This window comes from Helianthus annuus, chromosome 8 (assembly GCF_002127325.2).
Source record: "Helianthus annuus cultivar XRQ/B chromosome 8, HanXRQr2.0-SUNRISE, whole genome shotgun sequence".
Lineage (NCBI taxonomy): Eukaryota > Viridiplantae > Streptophyta > Magnoliopsida > Asterales > Asteraceae > Helianthus > Helianthus annuus.
In genome coordinates, this window is record NC_035440.2 from 155,513,202 (window position 1) to 155,534,580 (window position 21,379).

Below are 21,379 nucleotides of genomic sequence, written 5' to 3' on the forward strand. Positions count from 1 at the left end.
GCTTTACGTAGGTATTACGTAAGTAACCTTCACAACCGAGGATAGTAGTAAGTATAAGTATACGTAGATTGTAAGTATGTGTCCTGCACAACCGAGGACAGTGAATAGCATAAGTATGTGTCCTGCACAACCGAGGACAGTGAGTAGCTTAAGTATGTGTCCTGCACAACTGAGGACAGTGAGTAGCATAAGTATGTGTCCTGCACAACCGAGGACAGTGAGTAGCTTAAGTATGTGTCCTGCACAACTGAGGACAGTGAGTAGCATAAGTATGTGTCCTGCACAACCGAGGACAGTGAATAGCTTAAGTATGTGTCCTGCACAACCGAGGACAATGGTATGGTAGTCTAGTATTAGTGTCAGTACGAATCTATTCAACCTTATTCCTTCAATCCCATTCCCAAGCCCTGGGAATCCCATGCCTTAGTAAGAGTGTGAACTCACCTTGGTTTGCTCGGTATGCTTAACTATGTGCTAGCAATTACTCAATCAAATCCTATAGTAAGCACGTATACTTGATCAGTTCACGTTCGTAATGTTTCATATGCAATTATTACCACAGAGTATGTTCGACAATCGATATCATGCATCATACGTCAGTTAATCACATTAATACGATCCCTGTTTCTCATCAAGGCTTTCTCAATTTAATCTAACAATATCATCCGCGCGTAGCTGGATTAATACACTTCGCATAGCTCACATGCGCATCAGAGTTAATCAGGACCGTATTACAGTTAATTCACGCAACGTGGTTATCATACAGAGTCAATCACATTTAACATAGCATATTTAACAGCGTTAGTGGCTTAGCAAAGTAACCTTCATATCTTAACATATTCAACATGTTATAACATACATTCGTAGTTTCATTTTATCATCACACAAAGCCTTGCCCTATCTAAAACTCAGACAAGAAGTGAGGGGGGGGGGGTTTCCCCTGTACAAAAGTTGGACAGGAAGTGTGGGGGGGTTAAAAGTCGGACTAATGGGAGGCTACCCCAAAACTCGGACCACACATGGGGTGTCAAAACTCGGACATGATGTGGGACTTGAAACTCGGACCAACAGTCCTCTTCTAAAACTCGGACACACTTCAACAAAGCAAAAGTCGGATCCTCATGTTTGAAACAAGAAGTCGGACCCTTGATCCCTAATGAAATTCGGACAACTTTTATACCATCTAAAGTTCGGACAAGGTTTAATAAATCAAAACTCGGACAATGCTTAACACTTATAAAGTTCAGGCTTGTATCATTCAAAAGGTCGGACTAGTTTCTATGCATATAAAAGTCGGACTAAGCTTTCTTTTGATATCAATAAAGTTCGGACATGTTATAACTTAAAGAACTCAGACAAGCATACTCTATAAACATCGGATTCCCTTTATCAACATTATTAAAGCTCGGATCCATCATATTGTTATAAAAACTCAGACAACAAGCACCTAATAAAAGTCGGACAAGCATCAAGAATAAAACTCTGACTAACATTTCAATCATTCGTTCTTTGAAATTGAAGCAGTTACGTTTCTTCGTTCAACAGTTACATTCTTACGACTAGAAACCCTAATCTCATGATTTTCATAATGCAGAATCAATCAATCATCAATTATTTTGACCAATCAATCATCTAAATCATCAGGCAACGTTTACACAACAATCAACATTAATTCCCAATAATCAGAATCCAAAACCACAATCACAGAACATCATATGAAAGCTAGGGTTTTCATGAACACATAATCAAGAATCAAGAACATCAACAAATCAACTAATCAATTAAACAATTACCTTGTACTGATTCTAGAGAAAGTGTGGAATCACGGGTGGTGAATATCTTGTGCCAAAGATGATGGTGATGATTGCCAGAGAATTAGAGAATAATAGTACGTGTCTTGCTTTGTAAATGATTAGTGAAAAGGAATTAGGGTTAAGTATGATTTAGGTTTCACTAATAACTCTTTACACCCTTTATTATTATATTTTACAACAGTGCACCATCACACATCAATTTCACAGTTTCATCACCAAGTTCACATATTTGACTAGTCTTTCCCAATTAACACGTAACCATGCATAATCACATAATACACTTCATTGTATCAAAACGTTACAGTTCTATAGCCAATTATTTGTGCAATTAAACAACTAAACAATACATGAACATGCAATAAATGCGAAATAGGAATCTTGGAAATTCGAGTTGTCACATTTTTTTTTCAAACACACATAATATATATATTATTATTATATTATTACTACCATTATTACCATCCCATTCATGGATATGGATTCATCCAAAAATCCATATTGCGCTCGTCGTATTTCCATACGAGACGCTCTCCCACCTGTCTCATTCTCTCACTGCTTTCTAAAATTTCCTCACCAAAAGTCCTAAGTTCTTATACGTTGTCTGCACTCATTGGGGGTGCAGGTTCTAGGACTGGGTTCAGAATCTGGGGTGCGGGTTCCTGGTTTGGGGGTGTAGGGGCCTGAAATGGGTAAGGGTTTTCTAAGATCTCCCTGATGTACACATCATTATTGAAATAGGGATCTAGAGGATCTAACCCTGGATAGGCTCCTAGATTGGGAATGGGAAAATCTTCATGTATCGGGTAGCGTTGCACATAGTCCCTGTTATCGTCCCACCATGGGTCATAATTTGGGTCTAGGGGGTTTGGTGCAGGTACCCTAGGTATTTCCTCCGGATTGAAATCATGCATTTCTACTTGGTTTTCAGGGTATTCTATTTCCATTGGTTGGTCAGGAATTAGTGGTTGTGGTTGGGGTGCTAACATTTGCTCTTGGTTTGGGTCAGCTGCAGTGGTTGCTAATATGTGGATATTAGCTATACCCCTATTAAGCATATCCTGGGCATAAGCATCGGTTTCTCTCTTAGCTGCTGCTAACACTCTCTATTCTTGCAAGTATTTCATATGCTTTCTACGCTCATGTGCTCCCCTACTGAACCATCCCCTCTTTTTCTAAGGAAATGGCTCTTCAGATTGAGCCTTAAACATGAATATTCCTTCTTCCGTATTAGTAGAGTACCCCGAGAGGGCAGGCTGAGAAGAGGCACTTTCACTTCTAGGAGAACCAGACAATTGACGGTACGCCTCAGATGGTCCTTGGTCGCTCATACTGTAAACTAACAGATAGTCAGATAACACAAAAGAAGAAAATGCAATTATGCACGTATTTCCGTAATTTATTTCCTAGCACTTTGAATTTTGGTGTCAGCAGAACACTTCTGTGGCTGAATCAGTGGCTTAGCTCTGATACCACCTTCTGTCACAACCCCTGATCCCACCCTGGGAGCGGGGGCCGTGAGCCAGTTTCGGTGGTATCCTGTAATTGTCTAATTTGGCAACGAAATTTTTCATCAGGACCGTAGTTAGGAAATATTTGATCAGAGTAAAATACCACATTTTCATAACATTAAACACATGGGTAAAACCCAAGTTTTCAGTACACACATTTTCATAGGAATACACCCTATTTTTGTTTAAGAAAAACATGTATTTCTTTTAGGTAACTTTATTGCCACTTTTCCAAGCCTTCAGTGCTGTCCAGCTGGCTTCTATTTGGCTTTCACATATTGTTACTTGAAACGCGTTTTAGAAACATTTTGTCAGTGGGAAATACTGGTGAGTGAATCCCAGTTCAATCAAGTTTTTAATAAAAACCATAGTACAGTATTGAGGGCGCATCCGCAATTACATTTGTTTCCAAGTCATATCAATTACCACCACACGGTACTATCGTTCCGACTTATGGTCATGTTACTCCTTGCAAGGTAGTAACAAATTTTGTATACAAAACCCCAAATTTATCGACTGTAATTGTATCCTTATAAATACTCAATAACTGTTTAATGTATAATTAATTAAGTGAGGTTTTGTAAAAACAATTTGCAAAAAGGAGATTACTCACATTGCTGTCTTAGATTATCCGTAAGGGTTTCCTGGTGACAATCTATAATTTACACAAATGCACACGTGTTAGTATAATAACCCAATTTAACATTAGTAATACCCTCGCCGAGACGGCACTCCAACGACTACGTCGGTCAGAACCATGACAACCGTTACGGAACCCTAGATCAATCGGGCAGAGTATCTAATACGTCTCCAGGAGTTATGATACTTACATCGGAGCAGAACCTCGCTATTTAGGGGGTATAATACCCGTGTATAGTGCCCACTATGTAAAATTAAGAGAAAGAAAGAAAGATTTGGACTAAATAGACTGAAGGCTGATGCAAGCTATTTATAGGGCCAGATTCTCACTTTCTCGCGGCCCGTGTAAATGTAAGCAAAGGCTTACGCGGCCCGCGTCAACGCTTGTCAACAACGTAGCCCATCCGAATCACCAACTAGACTCGCCACGATGATGACACGTGTCATCACCGGGCTGCACCACGATTTTGATCTCTAGGGGCCCGCGTAAGACTCTTAAGATGTCTACGCGGCCCGCGACAAACCCAAAAATCAGATTTTTAATTATTTTTATTAATATTTAAGGTATTCGGGGATTGTTTTCGCGTATGGGGTGTTGTTGGTGCAGTCATCTGTCATCTTCGTCTTATGTCGAGTCTTGAGCTCGCGTTGCGGATATGATCGAACATGATGTCATATTATACAATGATGACATCATAGAAATGACATCATCATTGCATCACATATTACATCATTCTCATAAAAGACAAAATGGTGATGGTCCAATGAGAGTCTCCCATTTAAAGGTCCAATTAGAGATATCAATTTGAATGGTCCAATAGAAGATAGCCGTTTGAATGACAAATTACATGTGAAGGTTCCATTTGAAAGCTTGGCAGTTTGAAGTCACACCGTTTGAAGTCAACCGTTTGGGTTAATATTCCGTTTGAGCATATGGCCGTTTGAAGACATGTATCCATTTGAAATGTTTCAAATGATAGATCGACTAGTATAAATACCATTCAAACTGTCAACATTTGTAACGATTAGGTCAGTTGATACCGAAGTGCTGCCGGTATTTCCTCTCGCTGTAAACTTTGTCAATTGAATATAAAAGAGGATTAAAGTGATTTTCTAGTTGTTTTCAAGTGCGTTTTTTAGTTTCCGCCTCCGAAACGTACGAGAGCTCTTCCGAATGACTCATTCAGGTCGAAACATGTCCTACAGGTGTATTTTAGGACATATTGGGATATTTTAAATATTTTTAGGGTGTCGGAAAAATTATGAGGGTGTCGGTTTATGTCAGGGTTGTTATAGTACGATACATTTGGACATTCCATGTGCGTTTGCTAGTGCTTACTGTGAATGATGTTGCTAGTACAGGCTGTACTTACAAGCAGTTCCTTGACTGTAAACCTCTGAACTTTTACGGCACCGGAGGTGCTGTGGCTTTCGTAAGATGGGATGAGAAAACAGATTCTGTGCTGCGAATGAGCAAGTGTGCGCCAGAGCACCAGGTCACTTATATTTCTGGACTATTCCTAGACGGAGCTCTATCATGGTGGAACCTTCAGGTTCAGACTCTAGGTGAGGAAGCTGCGTATGCTATGACTTGGGATGAGATGAAAGAACTGATGCGCAAGAAGTACTGCTCGAGGGCTGAGTTTCAGAAGTTGGAAACCGATTTTTGGAATATGAAGATGGATGGTCCTAAGATTGCTGAATATGTACAGAGATTCCATGACCTGTCTCGTGTTGAAAAAGGAGACTCATGTCGAGTTGTCTAGAGAAAACAAGCGGAAGTTCTTGAATTTTAAGAAGGGTACCCAAGGAAACAACAACAGTGGTGCTAACAAGAAAAGAGATGCTAACCCACCAGCCGAGGTCAGGACTGGTGCTGCAAGTTCTGAGAACAAAGGGAAAGGTTACATGGGCACCCTGCCCAAGTGTGATATTTGTCAGCATCATCACACAGGGCGATGTAGGTATGGGAAATGTGAGAACTGTGGCAAGGTAGGGCATGCCAGGGAGGCGTGTTGGTACAGTACTGGACGAAGAAATGGAGGATCTGGTGGAAATGGTAATGGAAACCGTGGTGGAAACGGTAATGGGAATCAGACTTGGAACCGTAATCAAGGAGGAAATGGAAATTTCGGTGGTAATGGAAATCGTGGTGGTTCTGGAAATCAAGCTGGAAACGGAAACCGTGGAGCAAACAACAACCAGGGCGGGAATGGAAACGGAAATGGTCGCGGCCAAGGTTGTTTTGGTTGTGGAGACGTTGGGCATTTCAAGCGGGATTGCCCAAAGAACAATCAAGCTCAAGGAAGAGTTTTCAACATTGGAGCTAGGGAAGCTCGTCAGGATCCGAATGTAGTCACTGGTACATTCCCTATCAACCAACACTTTGCATCTATGCTATTTGATACTGGTGCCGATTATAGCTTCGTATCCCTAGAATTTAAGGATATACTTGGGTTAGTTTCCAGTAAGTTAGAAATTCCGTACTCGATAGAACTAGCTAATGGGAAGCTAGTAGTGGCAAATGAAGTGATTAGAGGTTGTGTGATAGAACTTGGAGAGCATGAGTTTATGCTTGATCTTCTGACAGTCGAGTTGGGAAGCTTTGACGTGGTAGTTGGAATGGATTGGTTGTCGAGCAACCGAGCTGAAATCGTATGTCATGAGAAGATTATTTGTATCCCGACAACGAATGGAGAGACGATTGTAGTTCATGGGGAAAAGCATGATAAGCCTCTACGAGTTGTTAGCTGCTTGAAGGCACAAAGGATGTTGCGGAAAGGATGTGTTGCCTTTTTGGCTCACGTTGTTGATAAAGAAGCCGAAGAGCCGAAGCTAGAAGATATCCCTGTGGTAAGGGAATATCCTGAAGTCTTCCCTGAAGACTTGCCAGGATTGCCGCCTCAACGACAAGTCGAATTCCATATTGACTTGGTTCCAGGTGTCGCGCCTGTAGCCAAGGCACCTTATCGACTTGCGCCTTCCGAGATGCAAGAGTTGTCAACGCAGCTTTAGGAACTTCTGGATAAGGGATTCATTAGACCAAGCTTCTCGGCTTGGGGAGCTCCGGTTCTATTTGTAAAGAAGAAAGACGGTAGTTTTCGTATGTGCATTGACTACCGAGAGCTAAACAAGTTAACCATCAAGAATCGGTATCCTTTGCCGAGGATTGATGATCTCTTCGATCAACTTCAAGGTTCGAGTTATTACTCCAAGATTGATCTTTGATCAGGTTATCACCAGCTGCGGATTCAAGAAGAGAGTATACCGAAGACTGCCTTTGGAACTCGTTATGGACATTATGAGTTTCTAGTGATGCCATTTAGTTTGACAAATGCACCAGCAGTGTTTATGGATTTGATGAACCGAGTTTGCAATCCATATCTCGATAAATTCGTGATTGTATTTATCGACGATATTTAGATCTATTCACGGATGAAGGAAGAGCATGAGCAACACCTCAGAGCCATCTTAGAGCTACTAAAAAAGGAGAAACTGTATGCTAAGTTCTCGAAGTGCGAGTTCTGGTTGCGTGAAGTACAAATCCTTGGTCATGTAGTGAACGAAGATGGAATCCATGTGGATCCCACCAAGATCGAGGCAATTAAGAATTGGGAAACTCCGAAGACGCCAACCGAGATCCGTCAGTTTTTGGGTTTAGCAGGGTATTACCGCAGATTCATTGAGGATTTTTCTAAAATCGCTCAACCGCTGACCTCCCTTACTCAACAGGACAAGAAGTACGAATGGGGAGACAAACAAGAGGGAGCTTTTCAGTTACTAAAGAATAAGCTTTGCAATGCATCTATCATATTCCTACCCGAAGGCACCGATGACTTCGTGGTATACAGTGCCGCCTCGCGTCAGGGATTGGGCTGCGTACTAACGCAGTGACAGAAGGTTATCGCTTATGCATCACGTCAGTTGAAGATACATGAGAAAAATTACACCACACATGATTTGGAATTAGGCGCAGTGGTGTTTGCTTTGTTGATTTGGCGGCATTATTTGTATGTCACCCGATGCACGATCTTTACAGATCACAAGAGCCTTCAACACATATTTGATGAAAAAGAGCTTAATATGAGATTGCGGCGATGGGTAGAACTGTTAAATGATTATGATTGCGAAATCAAATATCATCCAGGAAAGGCGAATGTGGTGGCAGACGCCCTAAGTCGAAAATAGAGGATTAAGCCCAAAAGGGTTAGGGCTTTAGAAATGATCATTCAGACAGACCTCTCGTTGCGCATTCGTGCTGCACAAAGGGAAGCTCTTAAGAAGGAAAATCTAAAGGCTGAATATCTCCGTGGGATGGAGAAAAAGTTGGTACCCAATGAGGAAGGAACCTTGTATTTTATGGGACGAATTTGGGTTCTGCTTTTTGGTGGTCTTAGAGATGTGATTTTTAATGAAGCTCATAAATCAAGGTACTCGATCCACCCAGGATCGGACAAGATGTACCAAGATTTGAAGGATTTCTACTGGTGGCCGAGACTGAAAGGTGATGTTGCAACTTATGTTGGAAAGTGTTTGACTTGCGCCAAGGTGAAGGCCGAGTATCAGAGGCCTTCAGGTCACCTACAGTAACCTGAGATACCCGTGTGAAAATGGGAGCAGAATCGCAATGGATTTCATAACGAAGTTGCCAAAGACTCCCAGAGGTCATGATACGATTTGGGTAATCGTAGCCCGGTTAACAAAATCTGCGCACTTTCTGCCAATCAGAGAAAAGGATAACACAGGTAAGCTAGCTGAGCTATACCTTAGAGAGATAGTTGCACGTCATGGAGTGCCTATCTCGATCATATCTGATAGAGATGGGAGATTCGTGTCCAGGATTTGGCAATCCTTCCAAGAAGCGTTTGGTTCTCAATCAAATCTGAGCACAGCATTTCATCCACAGATGGACGGTCAAAGTGGGAGAACGATTCAGACATTAGAAGATATGCTTCGTGCTTGCGTAATGGACTTGGGTGGTAGTTGGGACACTTACCTACCTTTGGTTGAGTTCTCCTATAACAACAGCTACCAAACAAGCATTCGAGCTGCACCGTTCGAAGTTCTCTAAGGACGGAAGTGTCGATCACCGTTATGCTGGGCAGATGCAGGTGATAGACAGCTTGTTGGTCCCGAATTGGTCCAAGAGACGACAGATAAAATCATGCAGATCCGAGAGCGCATCAAGGCGGCTCGTGATCGACAAAAGAGCTATGTGGACCAAAGAAGGAAACCTTTGGAGTTTGTAGTGGGTGATATGGTTCTGTTAAAAGTCTCACCTTGGAAAGGTGTGGCACGCTTTGGGAAGCGTGGAAAGTTAAACCCACGATTTATCGGACCATTCAGAATCCTGGAAAGGATAGGTCTTTTAGCCTACAAGTTGGAACTACCAGCAGAACTGAATGGTGTTCATGATACATTTCATGTATCTAATCTGAAGAAGAGTCCAACACAAGAAACAGTGGTTATTCCTGCCGATGAAGTTCACATTGTCGACACACTCCACTTTACCGAAGAACCGGTTGAGGTTACTGACTGGAAAGTTAACAAGACTCGGAGGAGTAGTGTTAAACTTGTCAAAGTTCGATGGAACGCGCGTCACGACCCAGAGTTCACTTGGGAGCGTGAAGACCGCATGAAAGCAAAATACCCGCATTTATTCCCTAACACCCCTGCAGCTAGTAGTAGAGCTTAAAATTTCGGGACGAAATTTTCTTAACAGGGGGAGAATGTGATAACTGTCAAAATTCTAGGTATCCGTACAACTATTAAACTATGATTAGTGCTTAATGACTGTGCTGAATTTCAATTAATTGCTTACTGATTATTGCCATATACATACATGTGCATCATATATTGCTTAATGTCATACCATTATTGCATGAAAGCTTATTTGACCCAAATGATGAACGAAACACAGTTAGCACAGTTATCAGATAAATCAGGAAAATGCTGACAGAACTCAGTACATAGACAGGCAGTGTGTTGAGATACAGAATGAGCCAGAAACCAAGTATTACACTAGTATAGTGTGTAGGAAAGTAAGGATCACCAAACTGCCTTTCTAGTGATAGTTTTGTTGGTGCACTTATGTCTGTACTTTGTCTGTTTTCGGTCATGATGTAAAACGATGTCTTTGTTAGTCTGTAAGTTGACCAAGTCAACCGTCCTCCTGGTTTGACTTGGCCGAACAGTTAGAAAATGGTTGTCATACATCTCTGTCGAAGGATAGCTCATCGAAGGATAATATAGATCCTTCGATGACCACGAAAGATATGCTTCGATGGATTCTGATGGACCTCGAAGGATACACCATCCTTCGAGGTATTTGTGGATCCTTCGATGGCTTTGACATCGATAGATGATCCTTCGATCATCTATCGGATCCTTCGGACAGGCAACCATTGCTGGGTATATATATACCCATGCAGTGTGTGTTCATGGGTAGCAGACACTCGAGAGACTGAGAGCATTCTGTCCAGGAACACACACACACTTAGAGAGTTTGCAATACAGATTTGTAAACATTGAGCTTGTAACCGGACCCTTCATTCGTATTAATACAAGTTGTGTTAATCGGTGAACCTTGTGTGTTTGTGTGTATACTTGTTTCATCTCGGTTTGCTTGCTAGCTTGGATTCCGCACTCGCTAGTGGGTTTGTATAACAAGGTTTAGGTTCGTCATCCTCCGAGAGGGACCTACAAGTGGTATCAGAGCCTTGGCTCTTTACCTTGTTTAAAACCGGGTTTGTTCAAGTTCTTGGTGTGTTTGGACACTTGGTTTAGCACCCGTTTTTGGTGGTTTTCTTGCAGTCTTAAACTGAAAAACGCGTTCTAAACCTTTCGGAAGTGTTCAAGGTTGGGTTGGGTAACTTAAAAACCTGTTTTTAAGTAACTTGGTGTTCTCCGGCCATATCTCCGGTGTGTTCTGGTGACCGGACCTTCTGGATAAGGTTTGCCATTTTGGGCATATTTTATTTGAAAGTCAAAAAGTTGGTGAAAAGTTGTGTGCAGAACATCCCTTCTGCCGAAAGTTGGTACACCAACCAATCACCTTTCTCATCAACCTGTCACCTTTTTGTCAGTGTGTCAGATCTGTTCGAAAGATATCCTTCGAAGTCGAAAGATCATCTTTCGATCAAGGAGTTTCGACAGATATTCATCTTTCGATCAAGGAGGTTCGACAGATACCCATCCTTCGAACATCTTTCGAAGTCAGTGAGTAATCTTTCGAGCCAAGGAATCTTTTCGAAAGATACATCGTTCGAGTTACTGTTTCCCTTCGAAAGATAAGGATCCTTCGTGTAGGAGAATCTTTCGAAGTTATTGTTCGAAACTCAACAGTGATCCTTCGAACACTGTTGATCCTTCGAACAAGTGTCATCTTTCTTATGCTTGTCGATATTTAAGCTGCTTTATGAATTATTATCTTCTCATACAGCACTCTTTGGACTGACACGTTGATCTCAAATATCACCTCACACGTGATTGTCTCTTTATGAAACTCGTCAATGTTGTCATGGTCCACACCGATGACCAACGTGCCGACCTTTTTACCAAAACATTGACAAATCAAGATTTGATTCTCTTTTTATTATTGGTAAACGGCATTAAGGTCAAGCAAGAGTAAACCAACATCCGAAAATCATTTTTGTAAATACATTTGTGTTTTAAATTTATCTTAGTTTATTGATTTTAGGGGGAGTAAATCCAAAAATCTGAAAATCCAAAAACATCAAAAATTTCAAAAACACAAAAACAATAGAAAAACAAAAATGAGTTTCCTGGCGAGCAAAAGAGAAAATGATAGTACATCAGTGGTCTATCCAAACCTCTTTAAACCTTAAATGAAAAACGATAAGCAGCTCTATATAAGATGTATCGGTAGGCTCACAATCATTTTAAAGTGTGCAGGGTGATATAAATCTTAAATCGACTGAAGACCAGGTGGGAACCATTCATTGGCATATGGTCTTAGTACCGAAATTTCGTTTGATAGATTGCCGAGGTTCTGAGATATTCGGTCTTTATGCTGCTTATCATCTGGGTATCATGGTTGTATCTTTTACCGAAAAATAACGGGGACGCAAGTCTAGATCTTCCATGATACTATACATACGTGTACATATTACATACTGCATTCGACCTCAATAAGTGATAAACAATCACATGTCCATATCAAATAAGTGATAAAATATCACATTCATCCGGGAGTCAAGTTCGTCTCTCTGCTGTACGAAAGTACTGACCTGTTCACGGACTTGCTCCTGTGCCCTCATGCATCTGAAAATCAAGTTCCTCATCAATAAGTGATTATATCACATAGGGCTTGTTTTCAAATCAAAATAAGTGAGAATCTCACATCATATATGGTCAAACAGATGATAATCGGTATACTCACCGGTGAGATGAACCCTCGTGCATACCTTGATACGGGAATGTGTCGTGATGTGGATGAACACCGGTCGGTAAGTATAAATCATACCTTAAAGTATCCCCTCGCCATGATTACATCTGATAAGTTGAGTTTAAGTGGACAACAATACCGATAATTGTTATAGGATGCTTATCTTAATGTTAACTAATTGAACAACAAGAGCGTTTTGGCGGGACCGTACACTGATATGATTCTCTTACCCTCGAAACTCGCAAAAAGAATGTCTGTATATATTTATTTACTGCTTTCAGTCTTTACATTTGAAAAATTCAAAAATACCAAAAAGATTTTATTTCTGCTTTATTTTCGATCGTACGATGTTGGAACTCGAGTCTTTGCTACCTGAAACCTGAACAAAAATCGAATTGACAAAATCTTCATAAACGGTCGAAATTTGCAAGTTTTTGAAAGTTAAATCTAAAACTGACAAATTTATTAAACTTTCAAATTGTCGGACGTGTTTGATTGTGACATGGTCATACGTGTGTCTTTTGGTTATACTAATTATATTCCAAGCAGTTGTTCTCATTACGCGTTTAGATTTCTTGCATGTGCAGATTCTAAAGGCAAGGAGAACATGGTCGATGACAAGCTTCGGAATGAAGACACGACGTGAAGGCATTCAAATGATGAAGTTGATCGAGTTGCTGCTGACCATCATCAACACCACAAGGATCTCAAGCTGTAAAGATCAAGTCATTCACAAGCATAACTCAAGGGGGAGCTTATGTTAAGGGGGAGTTTGTCAACACACTTCCTACATGATACGGGTAGTTTGTTGATACACTCTCTGCGTTCAAGACGTGAAGACTTGGAAGATCCTCCGACATTGAAGACTTAAAAGGACATCAGAGTCTTGAAGACGCGAAGATCAAAGATGACCAAAATCGAGACAAAGCTACAGCCAAGGGGGAATTTGTTGGTGCACTTATGTCTGTACTTTGTCTGTTTTCGGTCATGATGTAAAACGATGTCTTTGTTAGTCTGTAAGTTGACCAAGTCAACCGTCCTCCTAGTTTGACTTGGCCGAACAGTTAGAAAATGGTTGTCATACATCTCTGTCGAAGGATAGCTCATCGAAGGATAATATAGATCCTTCGATGACCACGAAAGATATGCTTCGATGGATTCTGATGGACCTCGAAGGATACACCATCCTTCGAGGTATTTGTGGATCCTTCGATGGCTTTGACATCGATAGATGATCCTTCGATCATCTATCGGATCCTTCGGACAGGCAACCATTGCTGGGTATATATATACCCATGCAGTGTGTGTTCATGGGTAGCAGACACAAGTGACAGAAAGATACACTCGAGAGACTGAGAGCATTCTGTCCAGGAACACACACACACTTAGAGAGTTTGCAATACAGATTTGTAAACATTGAGCTTGTAACCAAACCCTTCATTCGTATTAATACAAGTTGTGTTAATCGGTGAACCTTGTGTGTTTGTGTGTATACTTGTTTCATCTCGGTTTGCTTGCTAGCTTGGATTCCGCACTCGCTAGTGGGTTTGTATAACAAGGTTTAGGTTCGTCATCCTCCGAGAGGGACCTACAAGTTTAAGTGCCGGAAAGTGCCTAAAACTCACCCAAAGTGCTAAATTCAGCAAAAATCAGCAATTTTCAGCATTTTGACAATCTAATATAATGCAGAAATATGGTTAAATGGTCCTGAATGCTTTCCTAAGTGTCGGGATTTAAAAGTGTCACAAAAGGTAACATAAAGCACCCTAAACTGCAAAGTTTAGCACCTTAACGAACCGGTATCCAACCGGACACTACCCGAAACACTAAATTTATACTAGAAGCACTGTTTTAACATTACCAAGCTAGTTATGGTCCCCGAACATCATAACACGTCATAAATATCTAGTAACTAAGGTAACTAACTAGATACTTACATTTTTACCCTAAACTAACTAATGTTTACAAACCTAGCCTACTACCCCCCCCCCACCTAGTGGACGGCCCCAATAAGGGCCCCACTCTTGATTTTCTTTCAATTTTATATTAGATCATGTTGGCACCTTGAGAACACATTATACATGAGGTAAACACTTGAAATGGTTATAAGTATAACCCATTAACACCTAAGTCTCATAATCTCACACACTAAGACACACACACCTCCTCCTTCTCCCTCTTGTGCTCTCGGCCGACCTCCACCACACCAACACCACCATCATTCATCCATCCTACAACCATTCCAAGCTTGTACAAGTGTGTTAGAGGTTACATAAAGGAGCTAGGAGCTTACGGAAGCTCAAGGACCTTGTTCATTTGCTTTTACCCCTTGTTTTCTTCTCTTGATCATCCCTAGCCTTGAGCTAATGGTAAGAGCTTTGATATTTCCATTTTACTTCTATTTTAAGTGGTTAAAAGAAGATTTATAATGTTAATCATGAAGAACACTAAGAATCACAAGAAGTAAACTTGAACATAAGCTTGAATCGTGAAGAAATCTTGATGAATATAAGTTGTTATGCTTGATGATTGTTGATTGCTTGTGAAAATGATGTTGATCAACATATGATCTTGCTAGATCATGATTAAAAACATAATCTAGCAAGATGAGAGGATGAAAGTGTTGTAGGATCATAGACCATCCTCATAAGAAACATGAACTTGAAAGAATATGTAGTTTTCTTGTAAAATAATGATCAAAGTAAGTTGTTAATCATGTAGATCTAAAATTTCATGAATGATTTCTCAAGAAATCAAGTTAAAAATATAAGTTTTACTAAATCTTGGTTCTTACATAAATAAACCTTATTTTTAGTGTTAAAACAAGTGTAGAAATATGTTGTTAACAAGAAAAATCAAAGAAGAAACATTTTTGAAAAATATAAATACAAGTTGTAAAGATCAATCTTCTTTAAAAGTGAAGTTTTTAAAGAATCAATCACACTTTAGAAGGTAACAAGGCTTATTAAGAACACTAGTAAGTTGCTACAAACTTTTGTAAATTTCAAGTTCATGGAGTAATAGATTATGTTTGTTTTTGGCAAAATTGGTAAGTAAAGATTGTTTGTTGTGGATTGTGAATTGATTGTGTTGATTTTACAAAAGAAAATGATATGCTTGAAAGCATGGAAACCTCCATTTTTATGGTAAACTATGGCAAATTTTTTCTAAAAATTAAACACTTAGAAAAATATTTCTAAACAAATATTTACAAGTGTATTTCAAACCATAAATCTTCACATAAAATTTGCCATATAACTTTGTTCAAAAATATAAATATTAGAGGTAGGTTTTTGTAAATAAAAGTGACTAAATATGTATTTAGAAAATATATATTTAGAAGTCACCATATGTGTGATTATTTGTATACTTGTGTATTAGTTATATTATTTTAGGACATGAAATAATATAACTCATTAAAATACCAATAAATTACAATCCAAAATATTACCAAAATACCAAGAATATGAATATACAAGTTATACACAAAATATTAGTGAAACCGAACTAAGGAATATAACTTACAAGAATATTCCGGAAATTTATTCACAAGTATATTTTGGTAAATAATATTTTGGACAACAAGTGGATGAAAATATGATTTTTACAATTATTATAAAGTTATATCATATTTTTGAAAAGAAGAAAATATATTATTTTTTTTGGTGAATAAAAATATGTATTTTCTTTGAAATATTAGAAGATATATTATTTTTGAGAGAAATATATATTTTCTCTAACAAAAACGGAATATATTATTTTTGGAGAAAAATAAGTATATATATATATATATATATATATATATATATATATATATATATATATATATATATATATATATATATATATACTAGACGTATACCCGCGCGATGCGGCGGGATGACAATTTACAATGCGGTATTTGTTTACTGTGAGTTTATCAATTTTCTCGTGATACATTGTATTATACGTTTGTTAAGTTTCTTATTCATAGCATCCATGTGTGACGTATACCGTGAGTTTAGGGCTATGTACGGGGATGTAGTTTCCGATGTGGCATGCGATGACCATGGTGACAGTGTAGCAGAACGTGAGGGTCGGTTGCGGCCTTCTTCAGTGGCGGAGAATCAGCGGTGTGCGGCGATTGGTGGTTTCATGATGTCGTTTGGTGGTTTTTGTGTGTCAGGAGAAAACTATAAAGGCCATTTACATATAATTCGTTTGGTGGTTTTTGTGTGACTGCCGATTATCAATATACGTTATTTTATGTGAAATGAACACTACCTTAGTTCTTAATGACTCTTTCTGATGCATTCCTTTTATGCCATAAACTAATTTTCGGTACCACACCCATTTTCCTACTTTTTGTAATCGGTATGGGACCAGTATTTTGGTACCGGTACTCGCTTTACCTATTTTTCAATACCAATATTTTCGGTACTGACCCGGTACCATGCTCATCCATAGTTGTAAACATTATAGCAAACTATCAAAATTCAAATAAAATACATATACCGATTACCTTACAATAACTTTTGACTCTAAAACTTTTAACTTTCCATTATTATGAAACACATTTCTACTCCATTATTATAGCAGCAAAACAATTTGAACAGTTGGAAAGGATGTCCAGCCAAAACAACAACTTCCCATCCAATACCAAAAATCTATTTGGTTCAGCTTACAAATCATCTCAACGTGACTGAGTTGACCATTGTCGCTGGGTAAGACCTGAACCACCAAACACCACCACAGTTCCATTATTGGTGGCTTATTCCACCACCAGCACTCACCCAGCCCCTACATTCACTCTATTTTTACTTTTAATATCTAATAGCAGATGTCTATGACTATCAACATATCATACAATTCTAAATAAGCTCATTCTTTTATAGTAAACTACTATACAATCTCTGCTGGGAGAAAACCTTTCAGTTGTAACAAGAGTAAATATTATACCTTCAATAGATGTTTTGTCTAATAAGAAAACAATAGATGCAACGGTTGGAAACTAAAAAAATGGCTAATTAGAAAACAAGAGATGTAACTGTTGGAAAATGGGAAAACAAAATCATTATTAAAGAGCTTTCAAAAATGAAACAGCACCATGAGTCAAAAAGGGCCGGCTCATCGGTTTTAGGGGCACAAAACAAATAAAAAAATGGGGGCACAGAGCATGCTTTTCAACAGTAGATGTTGTACTTTTGACATCTACTTTTCAACCCAGCTTTACAGTTGACAAAACAAAAGTAGATGTTGTATAGAGCATGCTTCTGACCACTGTTCCCTCTTTTCACCCTTCTGACCACTGTTCCCTCTTTTCAACCCAGCTGTTCACCTCTTTTCAACCTGTGCACGTAACATCTATCAGTTGGGACTTGTTCAAATATTAGTTCAAAACCAACAAGATATTGGTTTCTTGTTTACCAACTAAAAAATTGGTCAAACTTTTATTTTGACTGTTTAGATTTTAAAACAAGTTTAGTTTAGACTTCTAAAACTAAACCAAAAAACCAAACGTGTAATTCTGTTCGGGTTTATAACGGTTTCAGACTTTTGAAACCGAAAACCAAACCACAAAACCGAATATGTAATTTGCTTCGGTTTTAAACAGTTTTTGGTAAAATCGGTTTAAAACCGAATAACACCCCTAATAAACGAAACGATACCTTTAGCGAGGCTCGGGTAGAGTTGCCCGTCTCGTGTTAGCGCCATCATCACCTGCGGCAGTTCATCACCTCTATCCAGTGCCATAATCTCATACATATCCTGTCAAGTTCACAAACAAATGTTATTTCATATATCAATTGTTTTGACTGATTTATATGTAAAAGGACGCCTAAATAATCACCCTTTCGAGTAATGTATTGTACTTACATTTTGAATTTCGGTAACCTTCGACTTCTTCTGAAGTGTAGAAGGATTGCTAAGCTAACAACATGAAATAAACAACAATCATATAAATTAGTATTCAAGGAAACAGAACAAAAGTTAAAAACTATTAACTGACCTGGATTGAAGATAACATACATACAACATCAACAGTGTAGTCATATTTATGCAAGTGATTATGGTCTGTTTACACAGCAGAGACCTGGTCTTCAGAAACCCTAGAGTAGCATCTATCTCCATCAATAAATTGTAACAGTGTAATTACCAGATACATTACAGGTTCAATATCACAAACTGTTAGATCAGAAAATTTACAAACCCTATACGATAATCGAATAGAATTTGCCACACATGAAATTGAAGAGGAGTTTGTTCTATACTTATATTAATAACACAGAATCACAAATCGTCACTTCGTTTCTAAAATAGGTGTACTATTCACCATTCTAATAAAAACCTAGCGAAAACTTCCAGTTCATCAATTCATATAATACTCAAACCAACACCTTTTAGTAATGGCAAACAAACAAATTCACAAACAAAAGCTAATCAGATCAGAAAACATTATTAGATGAACCAAAACTGATCGTGATTTATGACACATACGAAGATATAAGAATATAACAATCCCTAAGAAAATCAACTGATGCCGATTAACTACAACAAGAGTTCACAACACATAAAATTGAAGATGCTATTTGTTCTATAACTCTTATAATAACACAGAATCACAGATCGTCATCTCGTTTTTCAATTATGTTTGCTATTCAGCGTACTCATGAAAACCTAGCAGAAGCTTCAACTACACCATTTCATACAGTTCTCAGGTCAACTTCCCGTAAAAAACAAAATCACAATGAATTACACTAAATTAGACCAGAAAACAGTATAAAAAGAATCAAAACTGATCGCGGTTCATGACAAATACAAAGATATAAGAAACTAACAGTACCTAGCAAAACAATCCACTGATGACAATTAACCACAACCAGAGTCCACGACAACTAAAATTGAAGATGTAGTTTCTTCTATACTTCTATCAATAACACAGAAGCACAGATCGTCAGTCGTCATTTGACTCATTTCATTACTCAACTAAGTTTACTATTTACCGTACTAACAAAAACCTAGCAAAAGCATCAAGTTCATCATTTCATACTAATGAAAACATAGCAAAATCATCAACTTCTAGTAATGAAAAACGAACAAAATCACAACTAATTATATAAATTAGATCATAAAATGGTATAAAATGAATCTAAGTGAAAAGGCATTCGACCCATATCTTTTTAATCAAAAAAGCATTCGACACTTATCTTTTTAATCGAAAAAGCATTTGACCCTCTTCTTTTTAATTGAAAAAGCAGTCAACCCGCTTATTTTTAAGCGAAAAGGCATTCGACCTGCTTCTTTTTAAGCAAGAAAGCATCCGACCCGCTTCTTAAGCGGAAAAAGCATCCGACCCGTTTCTTTTTAAGCAAAAAAAAAGGTTTCTACCCGCTTCTTTTAAAGCAAAAAAAGGTTTCTACCCGCTTCTTTTTAAGTGAAAAAGCTTTCGACCTGCTTCTTTTTAACTACATTACTACATAATTCATAAGATATATAAAATACATAAATAAACTACTAAATGACGAGCTGAGCTGAGCCGAGCCAATTGACTTTGGCCACTCACTATTACTACCTTGTTCAGAGCTGCAGCCATTGCAACTTTGACCGCAACTTCAGATGCTGTTCTAAAGGCTGCAACTATCTCCTCTAGTGAAGTTGTGAAGGATTCTCACTACACAAAGAAAGAAATCCGATTCAGAACCTTAAAGAAAGACATTAAATTCATCCAGAGAACTTTCAAAAGAGTAATAATTTATAATTTCCCTCTTTTAGACTCCAAATCAATCATATATTCGTTCTGTAAATTAAGTTAGCAAATATCATGTTTTTAAACCTAACATGTTGCAAAGACATTCAAATATCATACAACCAATCATTCAGTATTCATCACTTTTGTTGAACTTCAACATGTCCATTCATACAAAAGAATGACGATTTAAAATATTAACTAAACTCACTTTTTTGAACTTCACATTCTCTGTTGCATAACATTTCAGTTCATCATCAAATCTTTTCCTTTCAGCTTTAGCATTCCGTAGTCTTTCAGCAAGAGCATTTTTCTCCTTTGTTATCCTCTGCAACAACCACACACATACATTCACCAGTGTACTTGATTCAAGCCCAAGGGGAGCATAAAAATTATACAAATTACAAATAAGAAATATCCCCAACGAACCCTAATGGCATGTAGCCGCCGAAACCCTAGAACTCGCCGCTGCCATCATCATGCGATTTAGTAGGCAAGTATTATAACAGATCTGCAAATAAAACCAAGTATTATAACAGATCTGCTAGAAAAAAGTAACAGATCTGAATCTATTGCACATATCCAGTACAAACAACATACTGAGAAGTTGAACCCAGTAGATCTGATGTCAGAATCGTCGGAGAAAGAAACCCTAAAGTTTCACAGATCTAAGTCAAATAACACAAAAAAATACCGATAAGGTTAAAAAGACGGTACCTGAGAAGTGAAATCGTCGGTAAAATCCGTCGATGTAGTGAAATAATGCCGATGAAATCCGTCGATCTAGTGAAATTCACATATCTAAGTCAAATAACAAGCAAAAAAATGCCGATAAGGTTAAAAAGACGGTACCTGAGAAGTGAAATCGTCGGTGAAATCCGTCGATCTAGTGAAATCGCTGGTGAAATCCGACGCCATGAGACACCCGTCTGGTGTGAGAGAGAGAGAGAAGAAGGAGAATGGGGGCGGATGTGAATGAAATGAATTTAGGGTTTACAAAAGGAGTGAAAGAAAGTTTATATTGGATCCATAAGAGTAAAACCGGGTCAAAGAGATCCGGTTAGGATCCAAGAGCTGCACCGCGTGTTGAAGAGATTTTCAACACCTTCATGCTTTAAAGGTTGTACAATGAGCTTCAAATGGTTGTAAAGTGGCAAATGACCATTTCTGTCCTTCCTATATGCTTTATAAAGTAGTATAGATATATATATATATTTCCCAAGTTAGACTTGGAAATATATTATTTTTGGAACTTATATGAAAATACACATATTTTTGCCAAAGG

The 21,379-nt window shown here is 38.4% G+C and overlaps 1 long non-coding RNA gene across 18 annotated transcripts; it reads right to left on the bottom strand.

Moving 5' to 3' along the window:
* Nucleotides 1-17,282: 17,282 nt before the first annotated feature.
* LOC110873751 lies at nucleotides 17,283-21,104 on the bottom strand. 18 transcript variants are annotated; one of them, XR_004865220.1, is made up of 11 exons: nucleotides 20,947-21,104; nucleotides 20,812-20,877; nucleotides 20,695-20,746; nucleotides 20,524-20,605; nucleotides 20,306-20,422; nucleotides 19,921-20,019; nucleotides 19,192-19,275; nucleotides 18,358-18,457; nucleotides 18,225-18,278; nucleotides 18,017-18,116; nucleotides 17,283-17,696 (listed from the first exon to the last, which is right to left on the bottom strand). It is a non-coding gene; the product is annotated as an uncharacterized LOC110873751 (long non-coding RNA). The 18 variants fall into 18 exon arrangements; XR_004865219.1 differs by lacking the exon at nucleotides 20,695-20,746; XR_002555423.2 differs by lacking the exons at nucleotides 19,192-19,275; nucleotides 20,695-20,746.
* Between the last annotated feature and the right edge of the window lie 275 nt (nucleotides 21,105-21,379).